Consider the following 20,065-nt stretch of genomic DNA (forward strand, 5'->3'; position numbering starts at 1 on the left):
AATGTAGTATGTTCAATTCCGGAGATAAATAATGAGGTGCGCACCCCCATCCACGCCCGCCACAAGACTACAGTCAAAAACAGAGACACTTTGAAAAACTACAATTACTAATTCATTTTTCAAAAAACAAGCCTGAAAACCTTTCTTAAAGATTGTTGACATCTAGTGGAAGCCATTGGAACTGCAATCTGTGAGCTATTTATTTGTATACCCGTAGACACGTGTTGAAATGGACTGTGACCTTTCGTCAGGGTTTTGCCTGTCATATCAGTTCTGTTATACTCACAGACATTATTTCTAACGGTTTTAGAAACTTCAGAGTGTTTTCTATCCAATGCTACCAATTATATGCATATCCTAGCTTCTGGGCCTGAGTAATAGGCAGTTTACTTTGGGCACGTCATTTATCCAAACTTCCGAACACTGCCCCCCTAGCCCTAAGAGGTTTTAAGGGACATGGGCAGCTGTGAGAAGCAGGGTTAATTCTCCAGGTCTTTCACTGTTTTCCAAAACTTCTTGGGGATAGACCCACAGAGAAAGAACTGCTCCTTAAAGTAACTGACTTTAGCTTTCCGGATAGCCTGAGTGCACTTATTTCTCATTTACCTGAACGAGATTCAATCAGCCTGAATATGCATGTGCCGAGCCTTTCACCAAATGCAAATTTTGAGGTGGAGTAACTCTACCAGATCATGGTCGAACCAGAGGCTGAACCTGTTTTTAATTCTTTTTTTTTATGGGGGCGTTTTTGTTAACAATACCACTGAAAATATCAAAAAAGAAGGTCCAAGCGTCTGTTCAAATTTCCATTGGTTCAAGTTGTTGAGAATCACAGCTACCTTTGTATATTAACAATGTTTTTGTAAAAATGTTGCATATTCATAGGCTTATCAAGTTGTCAGCAATTTACTTTTAATTGATCATTTCAATATTTAACACATTTTATACACAAGATAAAAGTTAGCTAACGTTAGGTAAACAGACACTGCATGCGTGTATTGACTGATCATGTAAGAATGCACAAATAACTTGGGTGGGTAGCAAGCCTAGATTGAACAGAACACAGCTGCAATTCCTACATTTGAATCAGATGTTGTCTTGCCTCAACCAGTTGGCCAAAACTATTTTGTCCTGCCAATGTCAGGGAGCGAAATGAACGCAGTTGCCATCTGTCCCCATAAAATAAAGATTTGCTACATTTGTCACCAGCTGGCTAGCAAGTTAACCAATTCAGGATAAAAAAACTGTACGGGTCTTCACAATTTTACAATTAGTTTGTTTAGTTGTTTATCGCTAAACAGCTGATAACCAGGATGAAATCGACTAGCTAGCGGTCTGATCTGAATTAAAAATGTATATGAAAGTAATTTGTCCAACATTTTAACAACATTTGGTGAAATAAATCAATGTAATACTTATATTTCACAATGTTATTCCTTATTCCTTTGGGTAATTTTCTCCCAAGCGGGGACTTGTCTGCCATTAATTCAGAGGTTTTGGGAATTTTCGCTTTGTCGCAATACATGGAATATCCTTCCCAGCGAAGGGAACATCAAAGTATCCTCCCATGCGTTTAGTGAAAGTGGGTATCTTTAACGGTGTTATCTCAGGGGAGAGATAATAGGGGAGTCATCCCCCTCTCACAGCTAAACGAGGCCAGCCAGGTTCTGTAAACAAAGGAACAAATGACAATGAATAATGTGGCATATATGGTGTTCCAAGTTTAATAATCATTATTGATTACTGTTACTTTACAGTAGTAGGAACAACTGCTGGAGGCGAGGTAGGTGCAGTCTGGACTCAAAGGAACATTTCACTTCACGCTCCCTCTCTATTCTTCTCTGTTGAATTCCCTTAAAATAAATTGCACTTACCCAACTCTTTTTTTCCCCTATACTGTCTGAACGAGGTACTGTATACAGAAGTGTAACCTTGGCTGCCTTGCAGTCACAGAGCGCATTAGCCTTGGGGGCTTACTGCTCTGATAAAAAAATATATAATCTGTGTTTTGTGTTTGCAGTTTGATGTTTCTGTGTGTGAGAGGAGAGAGAGGGTTTTACCGACTAGTGCGCCACGTGTGCTGGTTATATGAACCACAAACACACCAAGGGGAATTGAACTACGCTCTAAAACAATAACATCACTGCGTTGAACAGAGATGAAGAGCACGGAAGCAAAGACTTAAATCATAAGTGATCTCTGACCTGTATTGTGGCGTGCTGCAAAGGGTATTAGGCAAAGAGGAGCTGGTGGGTAATGGGAAATGAACAGTGCTGGGGGTTATTCTGAATAAGAACATGGAGTCTGTGACTCCTAGGTTTCTCTCTCTCGCTCACTTGCTCACCTGAGGCCATAGCTGGGAGATTGAAAACCAGTAGGAATTGTTTGATTGGCGCACACACACTTCCATGGTGATCTGAGAACATAGAGAAAAATACAATACAAGTTTAAGATACAGCATTTCAGTTCAGTCTGACTTATATACAGTCGTGGCCAAAAGTTTTGAGAATGACAGAAATATACATTTCCACAAGGTTTGCTGCTTCAGTGTCTTTAGATATTTTTGTCAGATGTTACTATGGAATACTCAAGTATAATTGCAAGCATTTCATACGTGTCAAAGGCTTTTATTGACAATTACGTGAAGTTGATGCAAAGAGTCAATACTTGCAGTGTTGACCCTTCTTTTTCAAGACCTCTGCATTCCGCCCTGGCATGCTGTCAATTAACTTCTGGGCCACATCCTGACTGATGGCAGCCCATTCTTGCATAATCAATGCTTGGAGTTTGTCAGAATTTGTGGGTTATTGTTTGTCCATCCACCTCTTGAGGACTAACCACAAGATCTCAATGGGATTAAGGTCTGGGGTGTTTCCTGGCCATGGACCCAAAATATCAATTTTTTGTTACCCGAGCCACTTAGTTATCAGTTTTTCCATTTGGCAAGTTGCCCCATCATGCAGGAAAAGGCATTGTTCATCACCAAACTGTTCCTGGATGGTTGGGAGAAGTTGCTCTCTGAGGATGTGTTGGTACCATTCTTTATTCATGACTGTGTTCTTAGGCAAAATTGTGAGTGAGCCCTCTCCCTTGGCTGAGAAGCAACCCCACCAATGAGTGGTCTCAGGATGCTTTACTGTTGGCATGACACAGGACTGATGGTAGCGTTCACCTTGTCTTCTCCGGACAAGCTTTTTCCTGGATGCCCCAAACAATCGGAAAGGGGATTCATCAGAGAAAATGACTCAGCAATCCAATCCCTGTACCTTTTGCAGAATATCAGTCTGTTCGTGATGTTTTTCCTGGAGAGAAGTGGCTTCTTTGCTGCCCTTCTTGACACCCAGGCCATCCTCCAAAAGTATTTGCCTCACTGTGCATGTAGATGCACTCACACCTGCCTGCTGTCATTCCTGAGCAAGCTCTGTACTGGTGGTTCCTCGATCCTGCAGCTGAATCAACTTTAGGAGACGGTCCAGGTACTTGCTGGACTTTCTTGGGCGCCCAGAAGCCTTCACCACAACAAATGAACCGCTCTCCTCGAAGTTCTTGATGATCCGATAAATGGTTGATTTTGGTGCAATCTTAATGGCAGCAATATCCTTGCCTGTGCAAAGCAATGATGACGGCACGTGTTTCCTTGCAGGTAACCATGGCTGACAGAGGAAGAACAATGATTCCAAGCACCACCGTCCCTTTGAAGCTTCCAGTCTGTTATTCGAACTCAATCAGCTTGACAGAGTGATCTCTAGCCTTGTCCTCGTCAACACTCACACCTGTGTCAATGAGAGAATCACAACATGATGTCAGCTGGTCCTTTTGTTGCAGGGTTGAAATGCAGTGAAATGTTTTTTGGGGATTCAGTTCATGTGAAAATTAATATTTGTGTAATTCTCAAAACTTTTTTCTACGACTGTACAGTAAAAATCCCAACTGAGAATGTAAACATGAGGATATTTCCAAAACTATTGATTGGAAATTCATCAATTGATTCCTACTCCAGTAGACAGAATAGTCCAGTATAAGTTGTGTGAACCCTTGGCAACAATATTGTTCATGCTCACTTTCAGACCGCCATAATTGCACTATTAAGTTATCAACACTTAGTAAAAGCCTGCATTCCACACCCAGCACAATGAAGTACTAAAATAAATATACTGCTGGCAATATTGTGAGGCAAAATTACCCACTCATTAAACAGATGGATGTGAATGGACTCATCACATGGTGACAGTGGGAAACAATCAATACCCCACAGAAACCAGGCACATGTTATATAATTCTTAGCACTGGACTAAAGTGCAAACAACCAACATTTGCATGATCATCATAGTGTTCAGAGACAAAAAATCCTCCCCCTCATAGATGTGTTTTTATATACATCAGCGACACACCTTTACAATTTCTGGCCTGTGTTGAAAACTCCATGGTGCGTCTCCTCATCCCAGCCCTCCTCAGCCTGGTGACTCACACAGATGGCCCTTCTCAGGGACCCCCTCCCTGGGTACTCCCCCGCAGGTGTTAGGGTTCTGCCCTTCTCCCATTGGAACCCCTCCATCGTTAAATAAATACCTCTCTAGTCTGCCCTAATTCTTTCTTTCCCTTCTCTTTCATGATGACACTATCCCCCTGTCTCTCTCAACATCTCACCATAAACACCTGTGTACAATAACAGAAACTATAGAACAATACTACAGTAGTATGCAACAGTGTGTAATCCAATATGTCCAGTAGGCATATGTTCCTTTTTCAGAGTGAGGGAATTTTAAAGGAAAAGTTCAATGGAATAAGGAGAGAAAAGAAATTGGGAGATATTAGGAATTCATCTTGACATTCCATGTCAATCCGTCTGTAATCGTGTCTCCGCAGAACCATGAGAGAGAGAGCTGCTCTGTACTGCTCTGTAAAGGAAGATCTTTTGGAAAGTTCAGCAAGGATTAATTTGGCACAACGCAGGGAAGAGATGGTAGCAGGCAAGGAGAAAAAAATAAAAAAACATTTCTTTGTGAGAGTAATTGCTCTCAGCCGTTCTACTGTGCAAACTGCTAGAGATTATAGGATTTATTCTGAGAAACGATTTGGAGCTTTTCTGCTCAACACACACATCTGAAGATGACTCTTCTGTATAAATCCGTAAATGCATAAATACAGAGTGACTACTATACTCTTTATTGCCTAAGACAGCAGAACAGGAGATAAATAATTGTCACAATAGTATGTGTCAAACTGGTTGGCCAACATGACAGTTTACAGTAGCGCCAAAAGTATTGGGACAGTGACACATTTTTTTTGTTTGGTTTGGATTTTAAATAACACCGTAAAAACGGTAAAAAATATCACAGAACTTCCTGTGTGTTGTGCCCCCATTTTTAGGGACCAAAAGTATTGAGAAAAATTCAGTTATACAGTATGTGTGTTGAATATCATACCCTTAAGACATGCTAACCTCTCACCATGACAATAACAGGGGAGGTTATACTTTTTATTGCAGGGGGGGGATTTGTGAGTTTTTCACTCATCATTATTCACGATTCATTCAGGATTGTCCGTAATCATGGTAGCATCCACAGTCAAGTAGAGGTGTTTAGAAACATATTATATTCGTATTAACAATGAAAGTGACTCCAAACTGACACAATATATTATTTGCCATTAATTTATACTGGGCACAAAATAATCTGAAACACAACGAAAATAAACAAATGCATACAACACATTTGTAGACTCACATGCTTAATATAGTCATTGTGTGCTAGGAATATGGGACCAAATATTAATCTTTTGAATACTTTAATAGACATATAAGTACATTTGCCCCAATAATTTGGTTCCCTAAAATGTGGAGACTATGTACAAAAAGTGTTGTAATTTCTAAACAGTTCAACCGAAAATTAATTAAAGCTGACAGTCGGCACTTTAACCTCATAGTCAAATCCAATGTGCTGGAGTAGAGCACTAAAACAACACAACATGTGTCACTGTTCCAATACTTTTGTGGCTCAATGTGTATTCATGTTGTATGGAAATAAGTAAACCAAAAATATACACTGAGTGTACAAAACATTATGAACACCTGGTCTTTCCATGACATATACTGACCGGGTGAAAGCTATGATCCCTTATTGATGTCACTTGTTAAATCCACTAGATCAAGTGAAGTGAAGGAGACAGGTTAAACAAGCATGTTTAAGCCTTGAGACAATTTAAGAATTGGATTGTGTATGTGTGCCATTCAGAGTGTGAATGGGCAAGATAAAATATTTAAGTGCCTTTGAACGGGGTATGGTAGTAGGTGCCAGGTGCATCGGTTTGTGTCAAGAACTTCTACGCTGCTGGGTTTTTCACACTCAACAGTTTCAAGTGTGTATCAAGAATCATCCACCACCCTAAGGACTTCCAGCCAACTTAACACAACTGTCCATGCCCTGCCCAATTGAGGCTGTTCTGAGGGCAAAAGGGGGAGGAGGGGTGCAACTCAATATTATCAAAGTGTTCTTATTGTTTTGTGCACTCAGTGTATTCTATAATAATTCATGTAGTGTTTTTGTGGATTGTAGTATACTGTGGTATTAACTATAGTGTTTTTGTTTTATAATCTTTGTCATAAAAATTGAGGCTGTACGGAAAACAGTATAGTCTATACTTGGCATGCATTTATGGGTGGCACAAATTGAGACATGGGGGAGGGGAATGGGCAGGGTAAATGCAAATTAAATGCTGTAGTATTTACTATAGTTAAAAAAGTGCAGTGTTTTTGCTGACTGTTGTAGTTTTACAGATATTACTGTATTATTTATTCCTGTGTTTCTTTTGTGGATTCAACACCCAGTTATTGACAGTTCTTGAAACCCTGTTCAAAGGCACTTAAATCTTTTGTCTTGCCCATTCACTCTCTGAATGGCGCACATACACAATCCACGTCTCAAAAAATCCTTATTTAACTTCATCTACACTGATTTAAAGTCGACTTAATAAGTGGGATCATAGGGATAATAGTTTTCACCTGGATTCACCTGGTCAGTCTGTCGTGGAACGAGCAGGTGTTCGTAATATTTAGTACACTCAATGTATACTACAGTTTTCTTTTACCAAAGTATTTATACTACAGTTAACTGTAAATACTACAGTATAATACACTATATTACATTAAATACTACAGTATTCACTGTAGTCTTTCTGTCGAGTTTAGTCCGCAAAAACACGATCGTGGCTTCTGACTTCTATACTTCAAATGATTAAATATCCTTATTCATGTCACTGATGGAGAGAGGGGAATGTAGAATGTTTATATTCCATTAGGATATGTTATTGTTAGCCATCAGCGATCCTATCAGAGGAGAAGAGCCAGTCTATTACAAGTCAACATGACAGCTGTAACAGTTTTCTTCAGGTGAAAGAGAGGCGGACCAAAATGCAGCATGGTTATTTTTTTTTTATATATGGTTATCTTTAATAAAGATGAAAATACAATCTACAAAACAAGAAATGTGAAAAAACAGTCCTATCTGGTGCCACAAAGACAGGAACAATCACCCACAAGAGACTTAAAGAATATGGCTGCCTAAATATGGTTCCCAATCAGAGACAACGATAAACACCTGCCTCTGATTGAGAACCACTCTAGGCAACCATAGACTTACCTAGAGTACTACTCTAACCACAATCCCATAACTACAAACAACCCCAGACGAAACAAACCACATAAATCCCCATGTCACACCCTGGCCTAACCAACATAATAACGAAAACACAGAATACTAAGGCCAGGGCGTGACAACAGCCATGAGTTGGGCAGGAGTGAGGAATTTGGGCAGAGGTCAGCTAGCAAGAGAGGTGTATTGGCTGTTCAAATGTGTAAGGAGGGGGCTCAGCATAGGATAAAGGATTACATACCAGTACTTGTGTGAATGTTTTCTTGTCTGTTCAGTAGTCCGACCCTTTGAGTGAATGAACTTTGTTTGAACTTTTATAGTATTTACCCTGTTATTTAGAACCTAACAATAGTATACTATAGTAGTTGTTGTGTCCTTGTGCATGTGTGAGCTGCATGTGTGAGCCTTCTATCAAGCCCAGATCTACTACTCATCACACCTCCAATTTGAGAAAACCACCCTGCTGCCTTAAGGCTGAATGACTGGTCTTGTCCTATTGTGCACTCTAAAAAAAAAAGGGTTCCTAAAGGATTTTTCGGCTGTCCCCATAGGATAACTCTTTTTTTGGTTCCAGGTAACACTTTTTGGTTCCATGTAGAGCCCTCTGTGTAAAGGGTTCTACATGGAACCAGGACCAGCCCCCAGGGCCTCCAGCCCAGTGGCCCAGGAAGAAAGGCTGTCCTGTGACTCCTCTGTTCGTCCCGGGGCCCTCTCGAGACCAGGGAGCGCAGATTTCATGGTGGGTATGGAGCTTGGAGGTCGACCAGGTTAGCAAACAGACATTTCCCTCCAATTTCATGGTGCATTTGCCAGGAGGAAGTGATGGGGATCCAGTTTAAATCCTTATCATTAAGATCCATGAATCAGAGGGCTTTCTGGTCTACATGTGCTCTCTCTCTGTCTTTCTCTCTCACTCTCTCTGTCTGGGCACACACCAAAGCTTTCACACACCACTCTCCATGGTTCAGTGAGAGTGATCCTCCCTCTCACCACACACACTCTCATTGATACAAACCGTCTCTTCAGATACACACACCAACCAGATGTTTCACACAAAGCTAAGGGGAAGAGCCTTTAGGAGGGGGAGTGAAGGATGGAGGATGGTTGAAGAATGGTTTGACTCCCCGCAATTTGTTTTCTCTCACTTCCACTAAGATTTATGACCATATTTTTGTCAATGCAGTCACAGCTTCCTCCCTGGAATTTGTGCCGGGCCTCATGGGTGACAGAAATGAGAGAAGAGAAAGGTTCCTCAACCTAAAACAGGTGAATCAGAATCAGCCTCGCCTCGCCAGGCTGACTGACTGGCTGGATGGAGTGGGGAGAGAAGAGAGAGTGGGACAGATTGAGAGAGAGAGATACGGGGGAGGGGATGGAGGGAGAGTTAAGATCAGCCTCACCCTGCACAACTGAAGAAAAAAACCCACACAGCTCACACGGATGGAAAGCATCAGCTTTTCATATCAACACACTTTCACCAAGAGAGCCTGGGTTTGTGGAAATGCCTTACAGGTTAAAGAGAACGGACTGAGTTCACTAATCAAATCAACTGGCGATTGATTGGTTGTGAGTCATGACTTCAGAGTCTGCTGTTGATAATAGAACTAGAAACCATTGAGCGTTAAACATTTTTTTATAGAGCATTATGCGGAATGTGTTGGGAAGGAAAGGGGGCATTAAACATTCAGCATAGCTGTTAGAGTATGAGTAATGGGTGGCACAAATGGACAGCTTTACAGTCATGCGTTAAGATTGACTGCCTGAGGGGACTGTATGACACACTATGACAGATAGAGTGGACATAATAAAGTCCTGTTATGTACATACTGTAAGACCAAGATTTAAGACCAGGATGAAATCAATTTGATTTATGAGGATATTTTAACTTCTCTGTCACTTGAGACAACTGTATATGATTCACTATTCGTCATTGTTTTCTAGTCAGTGATTCCACTCATTTCACTGCTAACTGGGACCTATAAGTTGTGCTGTCACTGGCTGAAACAGGATAAAACATCACAGGCCAGGAGGTGTTTAGTGTGATAGCACTGGGATAGAAAGTGTATGCTTCAGAAATGCACCCTATTCCCTATATAGCACACTACTTTTGCCAAGAGCCTTATAAGCCTTATTTAAAAGTAGTGCACTATAAAAGGGAATAGGGTGTCCTTTGGTACCCTCGCAATGAGTGTTGAACTAACACCCAGGTGGATCCTCTCAGATTCTGTTTGGTTTAGTGATACTCTGCTCCATCAAAAGCAGTGCTGGGGGAAACTCTTTGGTGTACAGAGCAAGGTTCATTCAGAGGGGAGTCTTTAGCGATTCCTCTATGGGGTTTAATGCAAGGTCCTATAAGGTGAGGGAGGATAAGAGCTATACTGAGAGCCAGGGAGATTTTACACAGTTTGACCCCTCTGACTTGATTCACGTGGTTCTCACCCTGAGAGAGAGAGAACATGAAGAGAAAGAGAGAGAGAGAGAGAGAGAGAGAGAGAGAGAGAGAGAGAGAGAGAGAGAGAGAGAGAGAGAGAGAGAGAGAGAGAGAGAGAGAGAGAGAGAGAGAGAGAGAGTTACATGGAAAAAGAGAGACTGAGATGACAGGGAGAAAGAGAGACTGAGATGACAGGGAGAAAGAGCGACTGAGCGAGAGAGAGAGAGAGAGAGAAAGAGGGAACGAAAGAGTCAAAGAAACCAAAAGAGGGAAGTACAGTTACAATATATCTGAGAAAGAGCGAGACAGAGAGGAGAGAGTTACAGTTACTTCATACCTCTATCCAAACTGAGGTGAATACTCCCTCTCTCCTCGAACACAGAACATCACCTCTCCCTTCAGAACAGTTGGATTCCTTCAACATGTCTCGCCTTTCATCCAGGAGATTTTACCAAACAACTTCTGGCAGATTCCTCTAGAAATATAAACTGGGCCAGTGCCAGCTTTACTAAAAACCTGCTGGTTCCCTGAGAGTGAGTTGAAAGTAATAAATTTGTCTATAGTCTTTATGGCTGGCTGAATCATTACCTGTCCCATTAGACTGCTGGCCAGCCTCGTCACGTGACAGCTCTGAGCCAACATTACAGTGTTACATTATCCGCCAGAGCAGTGGTTCCCAAATGTTTTATAGTCCCGTACAACTTCAAACAATCAACCTCCAGCTGCATACCCCCTCTAGCACCATTGTCAGCGCATTCTCAAATGCTGTTTTTTGGCATCATTGTAAGCCTGCTACAGACACACTATATGATACATTTATTAAACATAAGAATGAGTGAGTTTTTGTCACAACCCGGCTCGTGGGAAGTGACAAAGAGATCTTATAGGACCAGGGCAGAAATAATAATATAATAATAATCAATCATTTTGCTCTTTATTTAACCATCTTACATATAAAACCTTATTTGTTCATCAAAAATTGTGAAAACTCACCACAGTCTGCAATGTTGGGTTGTATTCTTCAGTCTTAACCCTTGTGTAGTATTAACATTCTGTATCCTCCCGTTGTCCTAAGGGTAAAAAATGACCAGCATTCACTAAACCCCTAAAATAAAGCAGTTTCATTGAATTTGAAACCCCCAAACATTTGCACGAAAAAACAACATGTCATTCATCATTCATTCATTCATTCATTCATCATTCATTCATTCAAACTTTGTGAATATCTGGGTTTTACATCTTCACAATGCAGGAAGACTGCATTTAATCAGAGGACACCATTCGTTTTTATTACAACACACCCTGTCATAATTGTTTTCTTTACTAAAGTAGGGGTTTATTAGTATTATTATTTCTAAAGGTACTGCATAGGTGTAAAAAAAAATTTTTTAGCAAGAGATAGCACTTGTATAGCCTAAGAAAGTAGCAGAAATGTGCAGAAAGCAAACAATAACAGTCTTGAACTATTTTGGCAACAAAGTGATATATTCTTATATAGTGTACAATGAGGAATTCAACTACAAAATACTAGTCGTCTCCCATTTTTTTTACCTTTGCCCCCACCCACAATGTGTATAAACAACAACAATAAATAGGAATAAGATAATCGATACAAAACAAAAACATGAAGAACATAAATCAATTAACTCTAATTAGCACATTTTTGCATAACTTGCACAGTTATGCAAGTTATGCAAGTGTGTGTGCATTGACTTTGCAGATGTATTTCTCACATGTGCAGCACATAGTTTGTTTTACAGTCCTTCTTTGGGGGCATAATTGACATCTCCTCCTCTTGCTTGCCCCAGCCTCAGGTGGATCAGGACAAGATTCAGCCCCTTGAACAGCTTTCACAAGTGCTGCAGAGGCTTCTGTGCAGGGAAGGCACTCCCTTCTTTGAATGTGTGGGGTTACAAGTGCCTTTCCCAGCTGCTTGAGGAACACACTCCTATTTTCTGCTTAACAGGCATCCAGGTAGGGTTGATCTTGCTCCATATCACGAAGGCATTGGATGAGGACACATTAATGATGGTATGAAAGATGACCAGGGGCCGGTAGTCATCCACTGTAAGTTCCGATCACCTTGTCCAGGTTTTCCACACAGTCTTTGTTGTGGTAGTAGTCCAGGATGATGGCTGGCTTCCTGTCCTCACGATCACTGATCTCAGCCATTTTGTGCAGTGTGCTCAGGAGGACCGCATTCTTCTTCCTCTTTGTGGGGTAAGAAACTACAGTAGTGGTGGGGGTGACTTTGATGAGAACTTTGAAGAGAAGGCCTCTCTCCCCTTGTTGCGAGGAGTGCAGGGGGAGCTCAGGGTTGTTATTTCTAACTGTGCCAACCATGGTGATCTTCCTCTTCAGGAGCAGCTGGCTGAGTTCAATCAGTAGCACACAATCTCAATTTCTCATTGTGGGCGGGTGTGTAGTATATGATTTAGGGGTTTTCTCTGAGGTTAAACATAGTGGTGGGTCATTTTTTTACCCTTAAGACTATCAGAACCAAGGAAAGACCCAGATGCAGACTGCCGAAGTAATAATGTTTATTGTATGAACAGGGGCAGTCAAAGGTCGATAATCCAGAGTATGAGAGCAAAGGTACAGGACTGCAGGCAGGCTCAGGGTAGGCAGAGGTCGGTAATCCAGAGGGGGCAGAGGTACAGATCGGCAGGCAGGGTCAGGGACAGGCAGAGTGGTCAGGCAGGCGGGCTTCGAGTCCGGACAGGAAAGGGTCAAAACCAGGAGGGCAAGAAAAGAGAGACGGGGAAAAAGCAGGATCTGAGAACACAAAACGCGGTTTGACTCAAATAAACAAGACAAACTGGCACAGACAGACAGAAAACACGGGTATAAATACATGGGATAATGGGGAATTTGGGCGACACCTGGAGGGGGGTGGAGACAATCACAAGGACAGGTGAAACAGATCAGGGCGTGACAAAGACAACACAAGGTTTAAATCATTTTCCACACAGTCTGTGCCTGTATTTAGTTGTTATGTTCGTGAGGGCCAAGAATCCACTCTCACATTGGTACGTGGTTGCAAAGGGCATCAGTGTCTTAACAGCGAGACTTGCTAAGGGAGGATACTCTGAGAGCAGTCCAATCCAAATATGTCAGTGGCTTCTGATTAAATTACATTTTCACAGAACCGCTTATTGAAATTTTGATGAGGCTCTCTTGTTCAGATATCGGTAAATGGACTGGAGACAGGGTATGAAAGGGATAACGAATCCAGTTGTTTGTGTCATCCGTTTCGAAAAGTACCTGCATAATTACTCACCCAACTCACCCAGGTGCTTCGCAATATCACATTTGACATGGTCCATAAGCTTGAGTTCATATGCACACAAAATATCATACAAGGATGGAATAACCTGTCTGTTGTCCTTGTTAATGCAGACAGAGAAGAGCTTCAACTTCTTAATCATAGCCTCAATTTTGTCCCACACATTGAATATATTTGCAGAGTCCCTCTAATCCTAGATTCAGATCATTCAGGTGAGAAAAAACTTCACCCAGATATGCCAGTCATGTGAGAAACCCGTCATCATGCAAGCGGTCAGACAAGTAACAATTATGGTCAGTAAAGACAACTTTAAGCTCGTCTCTCAATTCAAAAAGATACGTCAATTCTTTGCCCCTTGATAACCAGTGCACTTCTGTATGTTGTAAAAGCATTACATGGTCGCTGCCCATATCATTGCATAGTGCAGAAAATATATAAGAGTTCAGGGGCCTTGCTTGAATAAAGTTAACCATTTCCGCTGTAGTGTCCAAAAAGTATTTCAAGCTGTCAGGCATTTTTTTAGCAGCAAGAGCCTCTTGTTGGATGCTGCATTGTACCCAAGTGGCGTCAGGAGAAACTGATTGTATGCGCGTTACCACTCTACTATGTCTCCCTGTCATGGCTTCTGTGCCATCAGTACATATACCAACACACCTTGACCACCTAAGTCAATTTGATGTCACAAAGCTGTTCAGTACTTTACAAATTCCATCTCCTGTTGTCCTGGTTTCCAGTGTTTTGCAGAAGAGGAAGTATTCTTTAGTTGACCCCCATAAACGTAACGGACATATACCAGGAGCTGTGCCAGGCCCGCCATGTCTGTTGACTCATCCGGATGTAAAGCATAGAACTCACTGGCTTGTATGCAAAGCAGTAATTATTTAAAAACATCTCATGCCATGTCACTGATGTGTCATGAAACTGTTGTTTGATGAAGACATTGACTTTATAGCTTTTTGGGCCTTTTCTCCCAAGCATTGTCCCAGCCATATCCGCGGCAGCAGGAGTATTTACCTCCTGCACAATAGTATGGGGCTTAACTGTCCTAGCCACTCGGAAGCTCACCATATAAGATGCCTCTAGCCCCTTCATATTAATGGTATCTGTTGCTTTATACATGTCTTACTACTCAAAAGTCGTCTTACTTCCCTCTTCAAAAACTCCCTTGTTTTGTTTCTAAATGTCTGCGCAAGAGTGAAGGTTTCATGGAGTTTTGCACATATAACACACGGTGGCTGAGGAAAGGCACTAATCCCAATATAAGTGAACCCCAAATCAATGTGTTTCTCATCATATTGGCACCTCTTCGATGGTCCAACGTCCCTGTCTGTTGTTCGGTACTTTCTCAGGTAAGGGGGCAGTAGCTCTTCGGCTGCATCAGATTCACAACTGTCAGTGTCCATGCTAGCTGGGCTAACAGCAAATGTAGAATTACTGATGCTAGCATTGGAGGTGCTCGTGGAAGCAGAACAACTTATGTCATCGACAGGTGCAGGTGTCGTACTGCTGGTAGTAGAATTTGATATGTACAGTACAGAGGCAGAGGCTACATACAGAATTGCACAGTTCTTATTACATTAGTCATAAGTTAAACACCATAGATAGTACCTAATTACCGGTTATAAGAGATGAGGAGTAACAGTCAAAAAATTACAATGTGCAGGATTATTCTTATTTCTCTCATGTGGTGTGGAAAACAATGCAATCAAGGTGTCATGAAGACAGGTGACACAAACAAGGATCTTAACATAATATTTGTTTTACACCCCCCCCCAAACAACACTCAGTACCACAGAAGAAAGCAGAGAGGAGTAGTATGTTAGCAATTTCCCTTTTTTGAGAAGCGTTATTTTCCCCTTATTGAGAAGCATATAAAACTATTGGGGAGAGAGAGCGGGACACAGACACAGACAGACAGAGACACAGAGTAAAATACAACCCCTCCTCTCGCTGGGATGAATATGGGAGTATGGAAATGCCAAATGTGTCTTTGCTCCAGCCCTGTTCTGTTCCAGTGGCCCAATGTAATACTTCTGAGGAAGCAGGTGAATAAATCATTAGTAGGGTTAATCTACCCTTACAGACTCCCTCCCTCCCACCTATCCTTCCTCTCCTATTCAATACCACTTATCTCCTATTGCCGTTTCATTGACTCCAAGTGTTGCAACCTCTGCCAAGGTATATTCAAAGACGTGGGAGGTTTCACATTACAGGCACTGTTAACAGATACTTACGCACGCACACAAACATACGCACATACACACACCACACACACACACACTTCTCACCCATACACAAACAGATGAAAACAAAGCAGACATTCACACTGACGCTATAGTGGAGCGTTGTAGTGAACAGCATGTGGTTTCCCGGTAACCACCTTGATGAAACATTCCTTGTGAAGCAGCAGGGATTTGGGTCAGGACATACCGGTTACAGACTAGATTTAGTTACAATCCCTCAGTCAAGGCCAAGGCCAAACAGCCAGGGAGAAACACCATGGCACACACTCTCCTGCTCAACCTCTAACCCCTCCATCAGCCCCTCTACATCTGTCTCCATCTAGACAACACACAGCTACATGCACAAGCAACATGAATTAATAACCCAACCCTGAACCTGTTTAAACTGATGAATCCCCCAGACGACAGGAGTTCACCGTTAAATGAGATCTAAAGGTTTATCTCTGGTGAGGAGAAGAGGAGAAGGAAAGAGGGGGAGAACAACAAAAGATGAGAAGAACAAAAACAAGGGGAGTGAGATAATGTGCTTGTGAGAGAGAGGAATGGAGGGAGAGAGAGGGGTAGAGTGAGAGGGAGAGAGAAAGAGAGCATTTAATAAAGACATGTATAGTACAATGGGAATGAGAGGGCTACTTACAGTGTTAGGAAGAAATCACAGCAGTGATTGAATGAGGGTATGTGGCATCAGCTGAGGTGTTCAGAGGCTTGACTTTAGTGCAGGATAGGTTTTGGCTGGAAAGACACAAAACAATAACACAACACACTACACAGTTAGACAACAGAGCTAATAATGAGTTAGTCCAAGCAAGGAGTAAAATCATTGATGTGTAATAGTGTGATTATGGTTGTGTGTGTGATTGACTCTACATACAGTAATGAGAGACAATTGATAGGGAAACATTCAATGTGCCAGTGGATGAGCGGGCACATGATACGTGGCTTCAGTTCATGTCAGGAGAGAGTTGACGATGGTAGTGGAGTGGAGTGGTCATCACCTCTTAATAAGGGAACAGGAGGGGACTTAGCTGTAAATACAAATAGCAGATACATTCCATTACAGCTGCGCCATTGTAGGTTTGAACAACAAGTTTGTCCATGAAGTTAAACACAGACTGCGCATCTCGCCCATTTGAAACATCAAAGTAGCCAAATAAATGTTTCTGAATTAATTCCTGATCATCCACATACCTGACGATAACTGACAACTGCAAGCGGACTGGTGGCACCATAGGTCTGTTAATCTAACCAGGATAACTCTGGACCCTATAAGGTATGACAGTGATTAATCACTTGTAAAAAGGTTTTATAAGGGCTATGATGGGAACGTTTTTTCCAAATCAGGTCACATGGTTAAAAAAAAAAAACTCCTCGCCCTGGGGGTGGGGGGTGGGGGTGAAAACCCTGTCAAACTGCAGCAACCTTATACTTCATATGAATTATATTTAGACTAGATTAGGAGGGGGATTCCCTCTACCCAAACACAGAGACAACTGATAGACTATAGAACTCACTGGGTTGAGCTAGCTTTATGCATGTTTGCATCATGCAGGCCTGTACAACTGTAGGCCTTTATTAAAATTAACTCACATCTGTCATCACTAATATGTTGATTGATTAATTCCAGTTAATCATTCTGGATTGAAAACGTATAGGCAGCCTAGCCAGCCCAATTTCGAATATAAACCACATTTGATCACATTCACATTTTCTCCTGACACACAAATGGAATATAAATACATACCGTTACCAATTAGTTTACCCTGACCAGATGGACAGTGCACATAGGCTGTATGCAGCTGCTCTTATTAGTAGCCTACAGTTGATCAGACTGAAAAATGGTCTCGTTTTCATCCTATACCGCATGTCAGATCTCTAATATTTAGGCGTAGCCGAGGCTGCTGCATTTATGGAATGAGTTTTTGCTTGTGTCTGTCCAGAGTGATTATGTGTTATTTGCATTTATTATGAATCCCCATTAGGTACTGCCAAAACAGCAGGTACCAGCAAAATTAAGCCAGTATACATAAACTGTTATCATCAATGGTAAATAAATACCAGAGGAAAGTGGAAAGCCTACTTGAGCGCGCATGAAAAAAATTGCTGCGTCAACCTCTCTCTTTAATCAAACTTTTAATGGACAGAAGCCATTGAATTGATTTCAACATCCCAGAAAAAGACCGTTGAAAGTAGACAGTACAAAGTGTCATATGTTCAGCCAGGAAAGCACTGAAACATGCAATTACTGCTGCAAGCTCCTTGTAGTTGCACTTGTTGGCTGAACTTTCCCTCATGTCGTGTCCTCTAAAAGCCAATTCTTGCTTCCCCAAAAACGCAGTGGTGTTGATAAGTTGCTTGAGAACATCCCTGTTTCTTCTTAATTTCTCGTTTCAATATGCAGACCTTCGTCATGATTGATGTGGGCATTTATATGCTCCCTGCTTTTTTGGGGGGCGTTTAGCTGAACGATCAATGTTCTTCAGGTCACTGTACCCCTCTTTCACCCAAGGCTGACTTTCCAAACAGCAGGCAAGGCCAGTAATACAGGCGGCTTGATGCTCCCTGTTAACAAGCTATAATTTTGATACCAATTGGTATTGAACACCCTTACCTTTTCATCCTTCTTCATATAACTGATCTCAAGCAGAGGTCGACCTTCGGTTTTAATTAGCACCTTTTCCATGTACCCCATGTACCCCAGAGAAGGGGCTCTTCAACAAAAAGTCAACTAAATTTGCGTTGGCGGCAAAAACTGCACACTTAAGCAGGTAGCTAGCAAGCTACTGCTACTTGCTACTGAAGTTAGTGCAATTTATTTAAATTTGCTTAAGTTCTAAAACCAATAAAATAATTTAGAATTTACCTCCTACGTCTCCTGCAATTTGAAGAAATTCATTAGAATTTAATTATATATCCCCCAAAAACGTTTCAATATATGTCCAATAATGTCACCATCTCACCATCTCACCAGGGAAGGACTGCCCGTTCCATGATCTCGCCATCATGGTTGACAACTCCATTGTGTCCTTCTCCTTGTGTCCTCCTCCCAGAGCGCTAAGAACCTTGGCGTGATCCTGGACAACACCCTGTCGTTCTCAACTAACATCAAGGCGGTGGCCCGTTCCTGTAGGTTCATGCTCTACAACATCCGCAGAGTACGACCCTGCCTCACACAGGAGGCGGCGCAGGTCCTAGTCCAGGCACTTGTCATCTCCCGTCTGGATTACTGCAACTCGCTGTTGGCTGGGCTCCCTGCCTGTGCCATTAAACCCCTGCAACTCATCCAGAACGCCGCAGCCCGTCTGGTGTTCAACCTTCCCAAGTTCTCTCACGTCACCCCGCTCCTCCACTCTCTCCACTGGCTTCCAGTTGAAGCTCGCATCCGCTACAAGACCATGGTGCTTGCCTACGGAGCTGTGAGGGGAACGGCACCTCAGTAACTCCAGGCTCTGATCAGGCCCTACACCCAAACAAGGGCACTGCGTTCATCCACCTCTGGCCTGCTCGCCTCCCTACCACTGAGGAAGTACAGTTCCCGCTCAGCCCAGTCAAAACTGTTCGCTGCTCTGGCCCCCAATGGTGGAACAAACTCCCTCACGACGCCAGGACAGCGGAGTCAATCACCACCTTCCGGAGACACCTGAAACCCCACCTCTTTAAGGAATACCTAGGATAGGATAAAGTAATCCTTCTCACCCCCCTTAAAAGATTTAGATGCACTATTGTAAAGTGGCTGTTCCACTGGATGTCATAAGGTGAATGCACCAATTTGTAAGTCGCTCTGGATAAGAGCGTCTGCTAAATGACTTAAATGTAAGCTTCTTGAAATCTATGGAAGGGGGTGAGGCCTACGAGCATCCTTTTTTATTTAATTTTTTATTTTACTAGGCAAGTCAGTTAAGAACAAATTCTTATTTTCAATGACGGCCTACGAACAGTTGGTTAACTGCCTGTTCAGGGGCAGAACGACAGATTTGTATCTTGTCTGCTCGGGGATTCGAACATGCAACCTTTCGGTTACTAGTCCAACGCTCAATGTACCCAGATGAGGACAGAAGCTAGCTGGTGCTACCCCAGAGAGTGCTATTGAAGTTACTATAGGCCTTCATGGCAAAACAGTGTGTTTTAATCAATTATTTTGGGACATATGAATATATTTAGTATAGTTTTATATTATATTAAAAGGTTTCACTATTTTTATGAAATTTCAATGAGGAGGTTTGTCCTCCCCTTCCTCCTCTGAGGAGCCTCCACTGCTGCACACTCTTAACCTAAATACTTAGAGGTTACACTTGATGTCTTGCTTCATAGGTTGCACATGGTAATATGAGTGAAAATACTGTGGGATGCTGTCAGTTTTGTTTTGTAGCTACACTGCAGGATGATAAAGGTGTCCAAATACACATGAACTTACATGAGGGGTGAGTACTGGACTCTTAAGGCAGGGCAGTCTATGGAC

At 42.1% G+C, this 20,065-nt stretch overlaps 1 long non-coding RNA gene across 2 annotated transcripts; it reads right to left on the reverse strand.

Moving 5' to 3' along the window:
* Positions 1-898: 898 nt before the first annotated feature.
* LOC118383501 (uncharacterized) lies at positions 899-19,164 on the reverse strand. 2 transcript variants are annotated; one of them, XR_008112960.1, is made up of 4 exons: positions 16,247-19,164; positions 11,074-11,150; positions 2,345-2,416; positions 899-1,667 (listed from the first exon to the last, which is right to left on the reverse strand). It is a non-coding gene; the product is annotated as an uncharacterized LOC118383501 (long non-coding RNA). The 2 variants fall into 2 exon arrangements; XR_004825622.2 differs by lacking the exon at positions 11,074-11,150.
* Between the last annotated feature and the right edge of the window lie 901 nt (positions 19,165-20,065).

This window comes from Oncorhynchus keta, chromosome 4 (genome assembly GCF_023373465.1).
Source record: "Oncorhynchus keta strain PuntledgeMale-10-30-2019 chromosome 4, Oket_V2, whole genome shotgun sequence".
In the NCBI taxonomy this organism is placed as follows: Eukaryota; Metazoa; Chordata; class Actinopteri; order Salmoniformes; family Salmonidae; genus Oncorhynchus; species Oncorhynchus keta.